Source organism: Loxodonta africana, chromosome 9 (genome assembly GCF_030014295.1).
Source record: "Loxodonta africana isolate mLoxAfr1 chromosome 9, mLoxAfr1.hap2, whole genome shotgun sequence".
Taxonomy (NCBI): domain Eukaryota; kingdom Metazoa; phylum Chordata; class Mammalia; order Proboscidea; family Elephantidae; genus Loxodonta; species Loxodonta africana.
In genome coordinates, this window is record NC_087350.1 from 45,771,253 (window position 1) to 45,790,680 (window position 19,428).

Genomic DNA, 19,428 nt, shown 5'->3' on the forward strand with positions numbered 1-19,428 from the left:
TCACCAGTGTCTTCAGAGCAGTTTGGACTTCTTCCTTCAGTACCATCGGTTCCTGATCATATGCCACCTCTTGAAATGGTTGAACATCAACTGATTCTTTTTGGTACAATGACTCTGTATTCCTTCCATCTTCTTTTGATGCTTCCTGCATTGTTTAATATTTTCCCCATCGAATCCTTCACTATTGCAACTCGAGGCTTGATTTTTTTCTTCAGTTCTTTCAGCTTGAGAAACGCCGAGTGTGTTCTTCCCTTTTGGTTTTCCATCTCCAGCTCTTTACACATGTCATTATAATACTTCGTCTTCTCAAGCTGCCCTTTTAAATCTTCTGTTCAGTTCTTTTACTTCATCAATTCTTCCTTTTGCTTCAGCTGCTCGACGTTCAAGAGTAAGTTTCAGAGTCTCCTCTGACATCCATCTTGGTCCTTTCTTTCTTTCCTGTCTTTTCAATGACCTCTTGCTTTCTTTATGGATGGTGTCCTTGATGTCATTCCACAACTCATCTGGTCTTCAGTCACTAGTGTTCAATGCATCAAATCTATTCTTCAGATGGTCTCTAAATTCAAGTGGGATATACTCAAGGTCATATTTTGGCTCTCGTGGACTTGCTCTGATTTTCTTCAGGTTCAGATTGAACTTGCATGTGAGCAATTGATGGTCTGTTCCACAGTCGGCCCCTGGCCTTGTTCTGACTGACGATATCGAGCTTTTCCATTGTCTCTTTCCACAGATGTAGTCAATTTGATTTCTGTGTGTTCCATCTGGCGAGGTCCATGTGTATAGTCGTCATTTATGTTGGTGAAAGAAGGTATTTGCAATGAAGAAGCCATTGGTCTCGCAAAATTCTGTCATTCAATCTCCAGCATTGTTTCTGTCACCAAGGCCATATTTTCCAACTACTGATCCTTCTACTTTGTTTCCAACTTTCACGTTCCAATCGCCAGTAATTATGAATGCATCAATTTCAGACTGCAGCAGCTGATAAAAATCTTCTATCTCTTCATCTTTGGCCCTAGTGGTCGGTGCATAAATTTGAATAATAGTCGTATTCACTGGTCTTCCTTGTAGGCGTATGGATATTATCCTATCACTGACAGCGTTGTACTTCAGGAGAGATCTTGAAATGTTCTGTTTGACGATGAATGCAACACCATTCCTCTTCAAGTTGTCATTCCCAGCATAGTAGACTATATGATTATCCGATCTGAAGTGGCCAATACCAGTCCATTTCAGCTCACTAATGCCTAGGATATCGATGTTTGTGCATTCCATTTCACTTTTGACGATTTCCAATTTTCCTAGATTCATACTTCATACAATACAGGTTCCGATTATTAATGGATGTTTGCAGCTTTTTCTTCTCATTTTGAGTCGTGACACATCAGCAAATGAACGTCCCGAAAGCTTTACTCCATCCACGTCATTAAGGTTGACTCTACTTTGAGGAGGCAGCTCTTCCCCAGTCATCTTTTGAGTGCCTTCCCACCTGGGGGGCTCATCTTCCAGCACTATATCAGACAATGTTCTGCTGCTATTCATGAGGTTTTCACTGTCTAATCCTTTTCAGAAGTAGACCACCGGGTCCTTCTTCCTAGTCTGTCTTAGTCTGGAAGCTCAGCTGAAATCTTTCCTCCATGGGTGACCCTGCTAGTATCTGAAGAGCAGTGGCATAGCTTCCAGCATCACAGGAACACGCAAGCCCACACAGTACGACAAACTGACAGACACACGGGGGTAGACTGGTTAAGAGAAAAATTACAAGGGTATGTGATGGGGTGGGGGGGGGTCACAGTGTAGTTACATCATCATTACTGGACGTTCTTCTCTTAGAAATGGTCACAGAAGATGGTTCCGTTAGGGTGAAGACAGAACCAGCAAACAAGGAATTGCACCCAGTCCTCCAATTGGCCATTTCAGATTTTATTAAGTACCTCAGTTTTTTTTTTTTAATTTCCTTACACAACCCCAAGAGTAAGGGACTGTCATAATCTCTATCTTAAAAGATGGAGAAACTGAGGCCCAGATAGGTGAAGTAATGCATCCAGAGCCACTCACTAGGAAGAGAGGGAACCGGCTTCTGTGGACTGTATGATCCTGGCCTCATGTTCTTAACTACCCACCCCAGACAAATCAAAGCCACTGGAGGCCGCAGAATTACCCCTCTTCTCTCATGGCTGCACCCCAAGGAACACAATGGACTTGGCCAACTGCATGCCTGAGGCAGCCTGTCTGTGACAGAGCCAGAACTGATTAGATTAGACAGATAATGAGGACCAGGCAGCCAGGCCTCCTGCTCACACCAGGCCTGGTGGATAAAAAAAAAAAAAATTTTTTTCTTTTTTAATGTATCCATAGAGCTTGTCAAATGGTCCTGGGAGAGGTTTTTCTGACTGTGGGGGCAGCCCTTGTGGTGGGCTTTTCCCTGCTGTAGGCCAGTCATCCTCAGCCTCGGGTACTTGAACTCTAGAGGTATACGAAGACTGTAAGGAAACTGATCCCAGAAACAACCTCTCCTCTTTTCTCCCTGAGCAGGGTGCCAGCAGCCCCAGCTTCTTGCCAGCACCCCTTTTTTACCTCCCCTTTCCCAGTGGCCTTTGGCCCCTTGAAGAGAAGAAAAGTCATCCAAACTCTGGACCTTAACAAGGAACATTCCTCGGGAGCACAGAAACTGACTTCCCAGGCAAGCCAACTACGGGATGGTCCCAGACTGGCACCGTGTTGGAACAATGCAGGATTCTGACAGCTGGGCAATTGAATTCCTTTACAAGTTCAAATAACAGTTGCTATTTATATTTTTTGTTGTTTTCAAGAAATTTGAATGCATTAGCAACTGGTAGATCATTAACAATAATTTATGATGATAGATCACTATGTGTGAATGTGTGTGCCTGTCTTTAAGCCTATAACTCAAAGAAATTCAAAGAATTGAGTGATACTGCTTTGACAAAACCCTTTGTATTAGTTATCTATTGCTGCAGATTACCCCCAAATTTAGTAGCTTAAACAATGATAAACATTTTTTACCCCACACAGTTTCTGTAGGTCAGGAATTCCAGAATGGCTTAGCTGAATGACTCTGGTTCAGAGTCCCTCATGAGGCTGCAATCAAAAGTTGGCTGGGAGGCGGAGCCAAGATGGCGGAATAGACAGGTGCTTCTGGGGAGTCCTCTTTACAAGACTCAAAAAAGCAAGTGAAACGAGTATGTTTGTGACAAGCTGGGAGCCCTGAGCATCAAAGGCAAGCTTAGACAATGAACTGAGGGGCAGGGGAAGGAAGAGACCATTCAGAAGTGGAGAGGAGTTACTGGACCTGGGTGGTGGGGAGCCCTCAGGCACCATTCCTGGAGCTGCGGTGGTGGCCGCCTGGTACTAGCGTTCAGCCGCAGTTTCCTCAGGGAGAAGCAGCCAGCCACGCAGCCCTCTCACACCTCCAGAACCTGAGCAAAAGGGCGCTCTCCACAAAAGCTAAGTACTTGCGTATATTTTATCGTGTCCCCCACCCCCAAGCCGGCTTCAGCGGCTGAATCCCTGGGCCTGAGATAGACCCTGGTGAGCACCTAGAGCCATCTCCCTGGCCTTGGGGAAGGAAAAAATTTGCAACTGGGGGCAAAACATAATTTTCTAGCTCCGTTAACCAGGGGAGCTCAGGACAGAAGCGGCTCCTGTCCAGGCATAAACCGTCTGTGGACCTTGAGCACTTTTCCCTTCTGCATGGACCTGTGTGGGCCTATTTCGGGAGAATAGCCCCTTGTTGGCAGACTCCGACCATTTCAGCTGTGCAGTGGAGAGGTGGGTGTTTGACGTTTGACATTGCTTTGCCTATTAAACGAGGTCCTCACCTACCAACATCAGGGGCCGAAGGACTGGTTGCTCCACTCAGGTCACCCAGCCACCGGTGACAGGGGTCCAAAGATAACTGGTACCTCCTAGTCCTTACAACCAAAAACTTTGGGTGTCCATGGTCTCTCTGCAGAACCCACCCACCAGCACACTCTAGGGAACAGAGACATATTTTCTTCAGAGACACTTGGCGGTCAGTTCTCAGCCCCCTGCTACAGTCAGATACTGGTATATATGCCAATCACCCCTGCCCCTCTAAGACTGTAGAACAGAGCCTGTACCACACACTTGATATCAGCTACCTGGAAACCTGAGCTGAATTCATGCAAGAAAACTGGACTCCTAGACTGATATACCTGATAACAGCTCTAGCCAGCTGGGGACAGGACACCAGAGCTCCAAAGGTGAAAATACTCAAGCGAGTCCACTCAAGCAACCTATAGGGGTATACCAAAACAAAACAAAGCAAGCAGCTACGACACAGTAAGCAAGCATAAACTAATACAATAACTCATAGATGGCTCGGGGACAACAGCCAATATCAAGTCACATAAAGAAACAGACCATGATCACCTCAACAGGCTCTCAAAACAAAGAATCTAGGGATCTTCTAGATGAAAGTGCATTCCTGGAATTACCAGATGCAGAATACAAAAGCTGAATATACAGAACCCTTCAAGACATCAGGAAGGAAATGAGTCAATATGCAGAACAAGCCAAGGAACACACAGATAAAACAACTGAAGAAACTAGAAAGATTATTCAGGAACATAATGAAAAGTTTAATAAGCTGGAAAAATCCATAGACAGACAACAATCAGAAATTCAGAAGATTAACAATAAAATTACAGAATTAGACAACTCAATAGAAAGTCGGAGGAGCAGAGTTGAGCAAGTAGAAGCCAGAACTTCTGAACTTGAAGATAAATCACTTGGCACTAATATATATGAAGAAAAATCAGATAACAGAATTAAAAAAAATGAAGAAACCTTAAGAATCACATGGGACTCTATCAAGAGAAATAACCTACAAGTGATTGGAGTACCACGACAGGGAGGGATAACAGGAAATACAGAGAGAATTGTTGAAGATTTGTTGGCAGAAAACTTCCCTGATACCGTGAAAGATGAGATGATATCTATCCAAGATGCTCATCGACTCCACATAAGGTAGATGTTGAAAGAAAGTCACCAAGACATATTGTAATCAAACTTGCCAAAACCAAAGATAAAGAGACAATTATAAGAGCAGCGAGGGATAAACGAAAAGTCACCTACAAAGGAGAGCCAATAAGAATAAGCTCAGACTACTCAGCAGAAACCATGCAGACAAGAAGGCAATGGGATGACATATTTAAAAAATTGAAGGAAAAAATTGCCTGCCAAGAATCATATATCCAGCAAAACTGTCTCTTAAATATGAAGGTGAAATTAAGACATTTCCAGATAAACGCAAGTTTAGGGAATTCGTAAAAACCAAACCAAAACTACAAGAAATACAAAAGGGAGTTCTTTGGTTAGAAAATCAATATCAGGTATCAACCCAAGACTAGAACACTGGGCAGAGCAACCAGAACCCAGACAGGGAAATAAAAAAAAACAAAGCAAGATTATAAACAAACAAACAAACAAAAAGCCCAAAACAGGGTAACAGCGATGTTACTATATAAAAGAAGACAACATTAAAATAATAATAAGGGATTAAGAAATGTAATCATACACCCTCCATATAGAGAGGAACATGCTGTGATACAAAGAAATAAAAGTTAGTTTTAAATTTAGAAAAACAGGGGTAAATAATAAGGTAACCACAAGGAGACAAACTATCCTACTCATGAAAATAAAATACAAGGGAAAAATACAGACTCAGCAGAAACAAAGTCAACAACAACAAATATGAGTAAAGGACAATATGTAAAGATAATCTACTCAGCACATAAAATCAAGTGGGAAAAAGAAACTGTGAACACACAAAAAAAGACATCAAAATGATAGCACTAAATGCACCAATAAAGAGACAGAGAGTGGCAGAATGGATTAACAAACACGATCCGTCTATATGCTGCCTACAAGAGACACACCTTAGACTTAGAGACACAAACAAACTAAAACTCAAAGGATAGAAAAAAATATATCAAGCAAACAACAATCAAAAAAGAGCAGGAGTGGCAATATTAATTTCTGACAAAATAGACTTTAAAGTTAAATCCATCAGAAAGGATAAGGAAGGACACTATATAATAATTAAAGGGACAATACACGAAGAAGATATAACCATATTAAATATTTATGCACCCAATGACAGGGCTGCAAGATACATAAAACAAACTCTATCAGCACTGCTAAGTGAGGTAGACAGCTCCACAATAATAGTAGGAGACTTCAACACACCACTTTCAGTGAAGGACAGGTCATCCAGAAAGAAGCTCAATAAAGACATGGAAGATCTAAATGCCACAATCAACCAACTTGACCTCATAGACATATACAGAACACTCCACCTAACAGCAACCAAGTATACTTCCCTTTCTAGTGCACATGGAACATTCTCTAGAAGAGACCACATAGTAGGTCATAAAGCAAGCCTTAGCAGAATCCAAAACACCGAAATATTACAAAGCATCTTCTCTGAACATAAGGCTGTAAAAGTGGAAATCAATAACAGAAGAAGCAGGGAAAAGAAATGAAACACTTGGAAACTGAACAACACCCTGCTCAAAAAAGACTGGATTATAGAAGACATTAAGGATGGAATAAAGAAATTCCAGAATCCAATGACAATGAAAACACTTCCTATCAGAACTTTTATGACAGAGCAAAAGCAATGCTCAGAGGTCAATTTATATCAATAAATGCACACACCCAAAAAGAAGAAAGAGCCAAAATCAAAGAATTATCCCTACAACTTGAACAAATAGAAAGACAGCACCAAAAGAACCCCACAGGCACCAGAAGAAAACAAATAATAATAATTAGAGCTGAACTAAATGAAATAGAAAACAGAAAAACAATTGAAAGAATTAACAAGACGAAAAGCTGGTTTTTTGAAGAAATCAACAAGATTGATAAACCACTGGCCAAACTGACAAAAGAAAACCCGGAGAGGAAGCAAATAACCCAAATAAGAAATGAGAGGGGCGATATTACAACACACCCAACTGAAATTAAAAGAATCATATTAGATTACTATGAAAAACTATACTCATACAAATTTGAAAACCTAGAAGAAGTGAATGCATTCATAGAAACACACTACCTACCTAAACTGACACAAACAGAGGTAGAACAACTAAACAGACCCATAACAAAAGAAGAGATTGAAAAGGTAATCAAACCCCCCCCCCCTCAAAAAAAAGCCCTGGTCCAGACGGCTTTACTGCAGCAGAGTTCTACCAAACTTTCAGAGAAGAGTTAACACCACTACTACTAAAGGTATTTCAGAGCATAGAAAAGGACAGAATACTACCAAACTCATTCTATGAAGCCACCATATCCCTATACTAAAACCAGGTAAAGACACCACAAGAAAAGAAAATTATAGACCTATATCCCTCATAAATGTAGTTGCAAAAATCCTCAACAAAATTGTAGCCAATAGAATTCAACAACATATCGAAAAAATAATTCACCATGACCAAGTGGGATTCATACCAGGTATGCAGGGATGGTTCAACATTAGAAAAACAATTAATGTAATCCACCACATAAATAAAACGAAAGACAAGAATCACATGATTTTATCAATTGATGCAGAAAAGGGATTTGACAAAGTTCAACACTCATTCACGATAAAAACTCTCAGCAAAATAGGAAAAGAAGGAAAATTCCTCAACATAATAAAGGAGATATATACAAAACCAACAGCCAACATCACCCTAAATGGAGAGAGCCTGAAAACATTCCCATTGAGATCGGGAACCAGACAAGGATGCCTTTTATCACCACTCTTATTCAACATTGTGCTGGAAGTCCTAGCCAGAGCAATTAGGCTAGATAAAGAAATAAAGGGCATCCAGATTGGCAAGGAAGAAGTCAAAGTATCTCTATTTGCAGATGACATGATCTTATACACAGAAAACCCTAAGGAATCCTCCAGAAAACTATTGAAACTAATAGAAGAGTTCAGCAGAGTATCGGGATACAAGATAAACATACAAAAATCAGTTGGATTCCTCTACACCAACAAAAAGAACAATCGAAGAGGAAATCACCAAATCAATGCCATTTACAGTAGTCCCCAAGAAGATAAAATACTTAGGAATAAATCTTACCAGAGATGTAAAAGACTTATACAAAGAAAACTACAGTACACTTCTGCAAGAAACCAAAAGAGACATAAGTGGAAGAACATACCTTGATCGTGGATAGGAAGGCTTAACATTATAAAAATGTCAATTCTACCAAAAGCGATCTATACATTCAATGCAGTTCTGATCCAAATCCCAACGACATTCTTTAATGAAATGGAGAAACAAATCACCAACTTCATATGGAAGGGAAAGAGGCCCCGGATAAATAAGGCATTACTGAAAAAGAAGAACAAAGTGGGAGGCCTTAATTTACTTGATTTTAGAACCTATTATACTGCCACAGTAGTCAAAACAGCCTGCTACTGGTAAAACAACATATACATGGACCAATGGAACAGAATTGAGAATCCAGACATAAATCTATCCACATATGAGCAGTTGATATTTGACAAAGGCCCCAAAACAGTTAAATGCGGGAAAAGACAGTCTTTTAAACAAATGGTGCTGGCATAACTGGGTATCCATCTGGAAAAAAATGAAACAAGACCCATACCTCACTCCATGCACAAAAACTAACTCAAAATGGATTAAAGACCTACATATAAAATCTAAAACGATAAAGATCATGGAAGAAAAAATAGGGACAAAGTTAGGAGCCCTAATACCTGGCATAAACAGTATACAAAACGTTATAAAGAATGCAGAAGAAAAACTACATAACTGGGAGCTCCTAAAAATCAAGCACCTATGCTTATCCAAAGACTTCACCAAAAGAGTAAAAAGACTACCTACAGACTGGGAAAAAGTTTTTAGCTATGACACTTCTGATCAGCACCTGATCTCTAAAATCTACCTGATACTTCAAAAACTGAACTGCAAAAAGACAAATAACCCAATTAAAAAATGGGCAAAAGAAATGAATAGACACTTCACTAAAGAAGACATTCAGGTAGCTAACAGATATATGAAGAAATGTTCACGATCATTAGCCATTAGAGAAATGCAGATCAAAACTACAATTAGATTCCATCTCACTCCAACAAGGCTGGGGTTAATCCAAAAAACACAAAATAATAAATGTTGGAGAGGCTGTGGAGAGATTGGAACACTTCTACACTGCTGGTGGGAATGTAAAATGGTACAACCACTTTGGAAATCAATTTGGCGCTTCCTTAAAAAGCTAGAAATAGAACTACCATGCGATCCAGCAATCCCACTCCTTGGAATATATCTTAGAGATAAGAGCCTTTACATGAACAGATATAGGCACACCCATGTTTATTGCAGCACTGTTTATAATAGCAAAAAGATGGAAGCAACCAAGGTGCCCACCAACAGATGAATGGATAAATAAATTATGGTATACTCACACAATGGAATACTACGCATCGATTAAGAACAGTGAAGAGGGGGCGGAGCCAAGATGGTGGACTAGGCAGACGCTACCTCGGATCCCTCTTACAACAAAGACACGGAAAAACAAGTGAATCGATCACATACATAACAATCTACGAACCCTGAACAACAAACACAGATTTAGAGACGGAGAACGAACTAATATGGGGAAGCAGCGATTGTTTCCAGAGCCTGGAGCCAGCGTACCAGTCAGGTACGGCACAAGCACAGAGACCTGCTCCACCCCCCTGAACTAACCCCGGGAGGGGGACCAGCCGGTTCCACGGGCGGCGTGGGACGCAGCTGGTAGGAGAAGTCCCCGGGAGGCAGTGACTGATCTTGGAGCAGAAAGAGCAGCATCCGAGCCGGGGAACCATCCCGCAGGGATTTGGACTGGACGCAGGTACGCCATAAACACGGAGAGTTGCTCCACCCCCCTGAACTAACCCCGGGAAGGGGACCAGCCGGGTCGCGTGGGCGGCGTGGGACGCAGCCGGTAGGAGAAGTCCCCGGGAGGCAGCGACTGGTATTGGAGCGGAGAGAACAGCGTCCCAGCCGGGACACTCGGTCACGGCACAAGCACGGGGAGCTACTCCACCCATCTGAACTAACCCCGGGAGGAGGCCCAACTGGTTCTCGGGGACGGCACGGCCACGTGGCTGGAGGGACGAGAAGTCCCCGGGAGGCAGCGACTGATTTTGGAGTCGAGAGTGCACCGTCCCAGTAGGGGAGCCTTGACGCTGGGCGTGGGGCTGGAAGCGGAGGATCTGACCGTGACTCCAGCGGGCCAGACCCCCCGGGGGCAATCTCCACACAGCCAGCACACATAGGCGACGCGCCCGTGGGAATCTCAGATATAACAGTCATTCCAAGCAAGACAAGCAACTCTGGCTATATTCTGAGGTGCTACTCTCCTATCTCTCTGTTCCCTCCCCCACCCTCCCCAGGCGGCTTCATTAACATCTGAATAGCCTGAGCCAGAGGGAGAACTCTGATAGGGATCTGACTGCAGTTTTTTTTTAGCAGATTTTCTGGAACAACTAGTTTCCCAGTGATGGCTCGGAGACAACAATCCATATCAAACCACTTAAAGAAGCAGACCGTGACAGCTTCTCCAACCCTCCAAACAAAAGGATCAAAATCTTTCCCAAATGAAGATACAATCTTGGAATTATCAGATACAGAATATAAAAAACTAATTTACAGAATGCTTAATGATATCACAAATGAAATTAGGATATCTGCAGAAAAAGCCAAGGAACACACTGATAAAACTGTTGAAGAACTCAAAAAGATTATTCAAGAACATACTGGAAAAATTAATAAGTTGCAAGAATCCATAGAGAGACAACATGTAGAAATCCAAAAGATTAACAATAAAATAACAGAATTAGACAACACACTAGGAAGTCAGAGGAGCAGACTCGAGCAATTAGAATGCAGACTGGGACATCTGGAGGACCAGGGAATTAACACCAACATAGCTGAAAAAAAATCAGATAAAAGAATTAAAAAAAATGAAGAAACCCTAAGAATTATGTGGGACTCTATCAAGAAGGATAACCTGCGGGTGATTGGAGTCCCAGAACAGGGAGGGGGGACAGAAAACACAGAGAAAATAGTTGAAGAACTCCTGACAGAAAACTTCCCTGACATCATGAAAGACGAAAGGATAGCTATCCAAGATGCTCATCGAACCCCATTTAAGATTGATACAAAAAGAAAAACACCAAGACGTATTATCATCAAACTCACCAAAACCAAAGATAAACAGAAAATTTTAAAAGCAGCCAGGGAGAAAAGAAAGGTTTCCTTCAAGGGAGAATCAATAAGAATATGTTCTGACTACTCAGCAGAAACCATGCAGGCAAGAAGGGAATGGGACGACATATACAGAACACTGAAGGAGAAAAACTGCCAACCAAGGATCATATATCCAGCAAAACTCTCTCTGAAATATGAAGGCGAAATTAAGATATTTACAGACAAACACAAGTTTAGAGAATTTGCAAAAACCAAACCAAAGCTACAAGAAATACTAAAGGATATTGTTTGGTCAGAGAACCAATAATGTCAGATATCAGCACAACACAAGGTCACAAAACAGATCGTCCTGATATCAACTCAAATAGGGAAATCACAAAAACAAACAAATAAAGATTAATTAAAAAAGAAAATACACATAACAGGGAATCATGGAAGTCAATAGGTAAAAGATCACAATAATCAAAAAGAGGGACTAAATACAGGAGGCATTGAACTGCCATATGGAGAGTGATACAAGGCGATATAGAACAATACAAGTTAGGTTTTTACTTAGAAAAATAGGGGCAAATAATAAGGTAACCACAAAAAGGTATAACAACTCTATAACTCAAGATAAGAACAGTGAAGAATCTGTGAAACGTTTCATAACATGGAGGAACCTGGAAGGCATCACGCTGAGTGAAATTAGTCAGTTGCAAAAGGACAAATATTGCATAAGACCACTATTATAAGAACTTAAGAAATAGTTTAAACTGAGAAGAAAACATTCTTTTGTGGTTACAAGATGGGGAGGGAGGGAGGGAGGGTGAGACAGGGGCATTCACTAATTAGATAGTAGATAAGAACTATTTTAGGTGAAGGGAAAGACAGCACACAATACAGGGGAGGTCAGCACAATTGGACTAAACCAAAAGCAAGGAAGTTTCCTTAATAAGCTGAACGCTTCGAAGGCCAGCATAGCAGGGACAGGGGTCTGGGGACCATGGTTTCAGGGGACATCTAAGTCAATTGGCATAATAAAATCTATTAAGAAAACATTCTGCATCCCACTTTGAAGAGTGGCGTCTAGGGTCTTAAATGCTAGGAAGCAGCCATCTAAGATGCATCAATTGGTCTCAACCCACCTGGATCAAAGGAGAATGAAGAACACCAAGGACACAAGGTGATTACAAGCCCAAGAGACAGAAAGGGCTACATGAACCAGAGACTACATCATCCTGAGACCAGAAGAACTAGATGGTGCCCAGCTACAACCGATGACTTCCCTGACAGGGAACACAACAGAGAACCCCTGAGGGAGCAGGAGAGCAGTGGGATGCAGACCCCAAATTCTCATAAGACCAGACTTAATGGTCTGACTGAGACTAGAAGGACCCCGGTGGTCATGGCCCCCAGACCTTTTGTTGGCCCAGGACAGGAACCATTCCCAAAGCCAACTCTTCAGACATGGATTGGACTAGACAATGGGTTGGAGAGGGATGCTGGTGAAGAGTGAGCTTCTTGGATCAGGTGGACACTTGAGACTATGTTGGCATCTCCTGCCTGGAGGGGAGATGAGAGGGCGGAGGGGGTTAGAAGCTGACAAAATGGACGCGAAAAGAGACAGTGGATGGAGAGAGTGGACTTTCTCATTAGGGGGAAAGCAATTGTTTTGTTTTTTTTTTTAGCAAGGTGTATATGGGTTTTTGTGTGAGAGACTGACTTGATTTGTAAACTTTCACTTAGAGCACAACAAAAATTACAAAAAAAAAAGTTGGCTGGAACTTGTTGAAATGGCAAATGATTTGTTACCTATACATTTGCCACAACTTAAAAAAAAGTTGTCTGTGGCTGTAGTCATCTGAAGGTTTGACTGGGGCTGAAGCATCCACTTCCGAGATCCTCACTCACATGTCTATTGTCAGGAGGCCTCAATTTCTTATCACAGTGCTGCTTGTCTGTCCTCACAACACGGCGGCTGGTTTCCCCCAGTGTAAATGGTTGAAAAGAGCAAGATAGGAGCTGCCATGTCTCTTACGACCTAGCATTGGAAGACACACTCGATTATTTTCACACTATCCCATTGGTTACATAGGTCAACTCTGTTCTTTGTGAGATAGGAGAACACAGGCTGAATACCAGGGGGGTAGGGATCACTGGGGGCCATGTTGGAGGTTGCCTACCGCAGCTTTCCTCTTCCATTTACTTTCTTATGTACTTATATGCAAAATAAAAACATGGGATTATGCTGAACCTTACTTCTTTCTAGCACTCAGTAATTTTGATTTGTGGATACCTGAATTCAGTGGAAAAGAAAAGAGGAACAAATCATCCATCTCATTAAAAGACACGTTTATCATAAAGTTAAAAAAATTTTTTTTGTTTAATAATTATAAAAATTGGTAACACATTTTTATTGCTCTGAGCATCATAAAAATAATCCAAAAGATTACTGTGTACTAACAATAATCCGAAAGAAATATTTTAACACTTAGAACCTTATGGTCACCAGGAAAAATTTTATATCAAATTTTAATTTATAGTATATGCATATTTTTGTTCCAGAGATATAAGATGATTAATGAAAGACTTTCAGGCATAAAATATGTTTTATTAGGATGACTTTTGATGGGGGAGCGAAATAGAAATATGAGTTTCTTCTTTGAACTTGTCACTGGCTTCCAATAGCTCTTAGGAAAAAAACTACCCTTCTTACACCAAGCTCAAAGTCCCACCTGATGTGCCCCTGCCTTCCTCTCAGACCTCTTCCAGTCCCACTTGCCTTTCTCTCTGCCTGAATTCTTGCTTCAGAGTCTCACCTGGCTAAGGGCTTTCAGGCTCAGATCCAAGCCTATGGTTCTCTCTACCCCTCTCTAGTCAGGCACTTTTCTATCACCCCGTCTGTGTCCTTTTTTTGTCTCTCCCTATCTACTTCCAAAACATTTCATCACCCCAAAAGGAAACTCTGTATCAATTATGCAGTGGCTTACCGCTGTGTGATGGGTTGCTTTTGTGTGGCCTTTCTTGCCGTGGTCTTGTGACTCCCACCCAAGTGATTGGGTGGGCCTATGTGATGGGGTGATTGTGGCCCACCAAGGGAACTGGTCAGTTTTGTCATTCTGCTGGGCTTGAAATGAGCCACCTCAGAGGTGGTAAAGAGAAGATACCACCACCAGCAAGGCAAGAGCAGCCAGGAGCCAGCACATCCTTTGGACCCTGGATCCCTGCACTAAGAAGTTCCTGGACTGAGGAGGCAGAAAGAGAGCTGTAATCTTGAAGATGTCGAGAAGCACCAGCAGAGACCTGGCAGCAGAAGTCAGCGTGGTGGGCTTCCTGGTCCATGGAGAGAGAAAGCTGAGTGGCTTTGGGAAAGGCTGAGGGCTAGGGAGAGGCATGCCTGTGAGGGCAGCTGGGAATAGGCTGTCCTCATGGGAGAATTGTATCTTTGTTACCAAATGCCAATCTGACACAAAGGGTCCTTGTCTTTTCCTGAGTAAGAATACATGAGAAAGACAAATTTTATCTTCAGCAAGCTTTATTTTGCTTGAGTCAAGCAAAAGGAATCAGCTGGGATCTAAGCCTCTCCAAAAGACTGACTCGAAAAGGGAAGCAAGGCTAAGGCTTATATGGGTTCGGTGGAGAAAATAGTGTAATGAATATTTAGTGGGCTTCTTTCAAGGGGCGGGTACTTCTCAGAATGGAGATGCATGTTAATTAGGTTGCACGTGCATCTGGAATCCAAGATGGAACCCGCTGATATTCAAGATGGAGTCCTCTCGGCAGCCCTTGGCATCACTTATTATGGGATATAGCACAAGCGCACTGATCTTTGGCACTACATCACCATCTTTGGAGGGCTAAGGAAGGTTAAACAGCGGTCACACTTTGTTCTTCTGTGTAGCATGTACAGAAACTGTCTACCATCTTTGCAATTTTTCTGTAAATCTAAAACAACTCTAAAATTAAGAGTTTATGTTTTTTTCAAAAAAGCAGTTTTGTATGTGTTACTGTCTGACCATCAATGATATCGTAAAAATGAATACTCTCACAGCTTTATTTCTTCTAAACTGAGATTGGCTTGTAAAAATGTATAAATTGCACTTGATGGGCAGAAAGGCTCAAATGACTGGGTGCACTGTAGGTGAAATGGGTATATTATCCATTACATAGCCATGAAAATATACATCTCTGAGGCAATAAAACAATCTTTTCCTGATAGGGTGCTATCATATGTTTCTTCAACAAAAGTAGAAATATATTTTAAAATTAGAAGTGTATAAAAAATTTCTATTACCATGAACCTGTAAATGTTTTTTAAGAAATGTCTTCTGGATTGAGTCCTCATGACAACCGTTATCAGTGCACAATTTGTCAAAATAGCATATGTGTTTTTTTTTAAACATTGATGCGTAATACATCTCTCAATGAGATGGCTGGGGGGTGACTAGGGGCCTTGGTTGAAGGAAAAAAAAAAAAAAGAGGCTTCACCTAAATCCTTTGCTCTGTTTGGTGTCAGAGCTGGGGTGTCTGAGAGTGCAGCTTTTCTTCTGTCAAGGGAGGGATAAGTAGGTTGTGAGAGGGGAGGAAGATCAATTTTAGGAAAGAGAACAGTGGAAGTTGAGGATCTGAAAATTGATTCCCTTTAAATTATTCATACCATGTGCTTCTTTGGAAAGGCTGCTCATACCCCAGTGGTATGCTTCTTGCAGCATGAGGATCCTGCTCTATGTTATGCCAGGAGCCCTTTGATGTCACAAGGCAGCATCTGCGTTTGTCCAGGTTTGTGTTAATGAACAACGAAAACTACCTGACCCCCAGCTGCCTTGACTCCCTGAGCTGATCCCTGCAGAGTCTCCTGTGTGTGCCCTCCCCAAAGCCCTCAATTCCGCCTGCCCTCCCTGGTCCTTCAAAATCTACACCACCCCAAATCCCAGCCTAATTATGTAAAATGGTGGATTCTTGCAGTTCTTTCTGGAGGTAACTTCTCTTTCCTACTCAGATCCTATATTGCACCCTCCGCCGGGGCTGTGCTGAGTCTGAATCTGAGCTACAGATGAGCCGTGGGCTAGAGGAGGTGGTGAGCTTCCCTCTGCGGGGCAGGTACAGCTGAGGGGGCGCATTTTTGAGGGTCTGGAGTTCGATTGTGACGCATTCTCCAGATCTCCCTTATGTCCTCCTTCCTATTGTCCGTATCCCATTTTTTCCCTATTAAGCACCCTGCGTTTTACATCAGGGACCTGAAGAGATGGAATTAAACCATGGTGTAATTCACATCTATAGAATCAATCTCTGAACTTGTTTTCCAGAGGCCTTGGTCCTTTGAATGCTGTAGGAGATTTCTCTGGACAATTCCTCACAGAAAGTCCTGGGCATCTCTGAGGAGAGATGTTGAGATTTGCATGTAACTTTCAATCACTGTCAACTTTCTGGTTTCTTTAGGAACCACTGTTCTACCCTGCTGGTGGTGGAGGAGGGGGGTCTTGGCCTTTCTCACCCATTACATCGGCCCGAGGCAGCAGCTCCCCAGGTCCCCAGAGTCCACCCCTCATGGGCACATTGTTTGAGGGGAGTCCATGTTTAGCCGTTTTGTCACCATGAGCTCTGCTATTTTCCTTTCGTGGAAGTTGGATGGTGGGGAGTGTCTGCCTGCACTTTTCTCTGCAGGGATTTGGTAATCAGGTCTAAATCCCTACATTTCCTTAAACATATGTTGCCTGTCTCCCACTCTGTCAATTACTAATTGCTCTATTATTTGAGGTTCTTTGCTTACAAACAACAAAAACTGACCCTGACTGACTTGGGCTATAAAGGCTTATTAGAGGAACACAAGGGTGGCTCACGGAAATGTAGAAATTGCTGAATGACCAAGTCTTGGAAGGGGCAGGACCCTGGGGTGGGTGTGTAGGACTCTGAGGCAGGAGCTCTGGGGTCTTGTTGCCCCGGCAAGGCATTCAGGTGAATCAGATGTGTTGACTTCCCATACCTGTGTGCTCAGGTCCAGGCTTGAAATTTCTGGCTGAGACAATCTTGCTGGCCCAACCTGAGTCAAATATATTGACCTTAATTCAACAGCCAGGGGTAGAGGGATTGTTGTGAGCTGGGTAGTGCCCCCCCCCCCAGTTTCTGTTACTATACATGCTTACAGGACATTTTGTTCCATTAAAAGTGTGAATTGTCATTTGACTCATTTGATTTTTTATCTCAAAATTTGCTACTGGAATCCATAGAGGGTAGAAGATGGCAACAAGGGTCAAAGACCTCACAAGCTCTCACAAAGAGCTCCCTGGGTGACACAGACACATCTGAGCTCCAGGGGTGGGCACAACTGAGCCCCAATAATTGCCCGTCTACCAACTACAAGGAACCCTGGTGATGCAGTGGTTAAAGTGCTCAGCTGCTAACCAAAAGGTCAGCGGTTGGAACCCATCAACCGCTCCGCAAGAGAAAGACGTGGCAGTCTGCTTCCATAAAAATTTACAGCCTTGGAAACTCTATGGGGAAGTTCTACTCTGTCCTATATGGTCTCCATGAGTGGGAATCTACTCAACAGCAGTGGTTCCCACCTACTACTTAATGATTCTGACCCTGCTTTGTGCCCTAGGGTCTTTTCGCTTTTATGGCTACAATGGTTAAGTTGTTCATTAAAACCACTCAAAAACTGCTAGCTTGACTCCTCAAGGCTGCTATAAATTGAAAGAGCCTCCAGGAAAGGCTTGGAAGGGTGATTCTGCTGCAGATAGGGCTCTGCACTTGGGTTTCCTGCCTGGCTGAGGTTTTCAGGACCAGAGACAGCGACCCCTCCTCAGCCCCTGTTTCTGATGGAGCTTCGAACTTAATGACTTTGAGGAGAGGTGTCGCTGCGCTAAGACTGGAAAACTACCTTGGCTGGGGAGACTTAATATGGTCGTGCCCAGGGAGCTGAGGTGCAGACTCATAGAGATGTGTGCTCAAATCCCAACTCTGTCCCTTACTACCTCTATGACCTTGGGAAAGTCACAAAAAAATGACTTCACAGGCAAAGTTCAAAAGCCTAGATTATTTAAAACACCATTTACCCTAAGCCCTGTTCTCATCCAAATCTTGTTATTGTCTTTGGGTGTTGTCAAGTCCATTTTTGGCTCATAGTGACCCCATGTAACAGAGTAGAACTGCCCCATAGGGCTTTCTAGGCTGTAATCTTTGCAGAAGCAGGTCACTAGGTCTTTCTCCTGTGGAGCTGCTGGGTGGGTTCGAACTGCCAATCTTTCAGTTAACAGTTGAGCTCTTAACCATTGTGCCACCAGGGCACTTATCCATGTCTGTTTTATACAGGGAGCTCCCGGGTGGTGCAAACAGTTAAGCACTCAACTAGTAACCACAAAAGTTGGCTGTTTGAACCTACCCAGAAGTGCCTTGGAGGGCTCATATAGGGTACAGAGCATTTGGCATCCTCTTTATCTCTTGCTATTTTGTATACAACAAAGCATCATTTATTTCTATGAAATCTTAATGGTATAGAATATTACATATGTTTTCAAACAGCTTTATTTAGATAAACTTGACTTACAATAATTGGCATATTTTTAAAGCATAGTTTGGTAAGTTTTGGCATATGCATACACCTGTAAAACCATCACTATAATCAAGAGAGTGAACATATCATCACCCCTAAAAGCTCCCTTGGGCCGCTTTGTAACCCCTCCTCTCATCCCTCCCCTCATCCTCTCTTCCCCTGGCAATCACTGGTCTGATTTCTATCACTATAGATTAGTATGCTTTTAAAATATTTTTAAAATAATATTATTATGTATTATTTTATTTATTAAGTACTTATTAAGTGCCAGGTTCTGGGATTAGTGCATCACAGTCATCATTTAATTTTAAAGAAACCCTGGGCGATAGCAGTGGAAAGCCCCATTTTACAGGTGAAGAAGTTGAGATGCAGACAGGTTAAATAATTTGTCCAAGGAGCTTACTAAAACTAGTTGCCATCTAGTCAACTTCAACTCATGACGACCCAATGTGTGTCAGAGTAGATCTGTGCTCCACAGGGTTTTCAATGGCTGATTTTTCAGAAGGTGGTAGCCAGACCTTTCTTCCAAGGTGCGTCTGGGTGAAATCAAACCTCTGACCTTTTGGTTAGCAGCCAATCACAATTAACCATTTGCACCACCCAAGATCTCCACTTGCAGCAGAGTGTCAATAAATATTTGTTAAA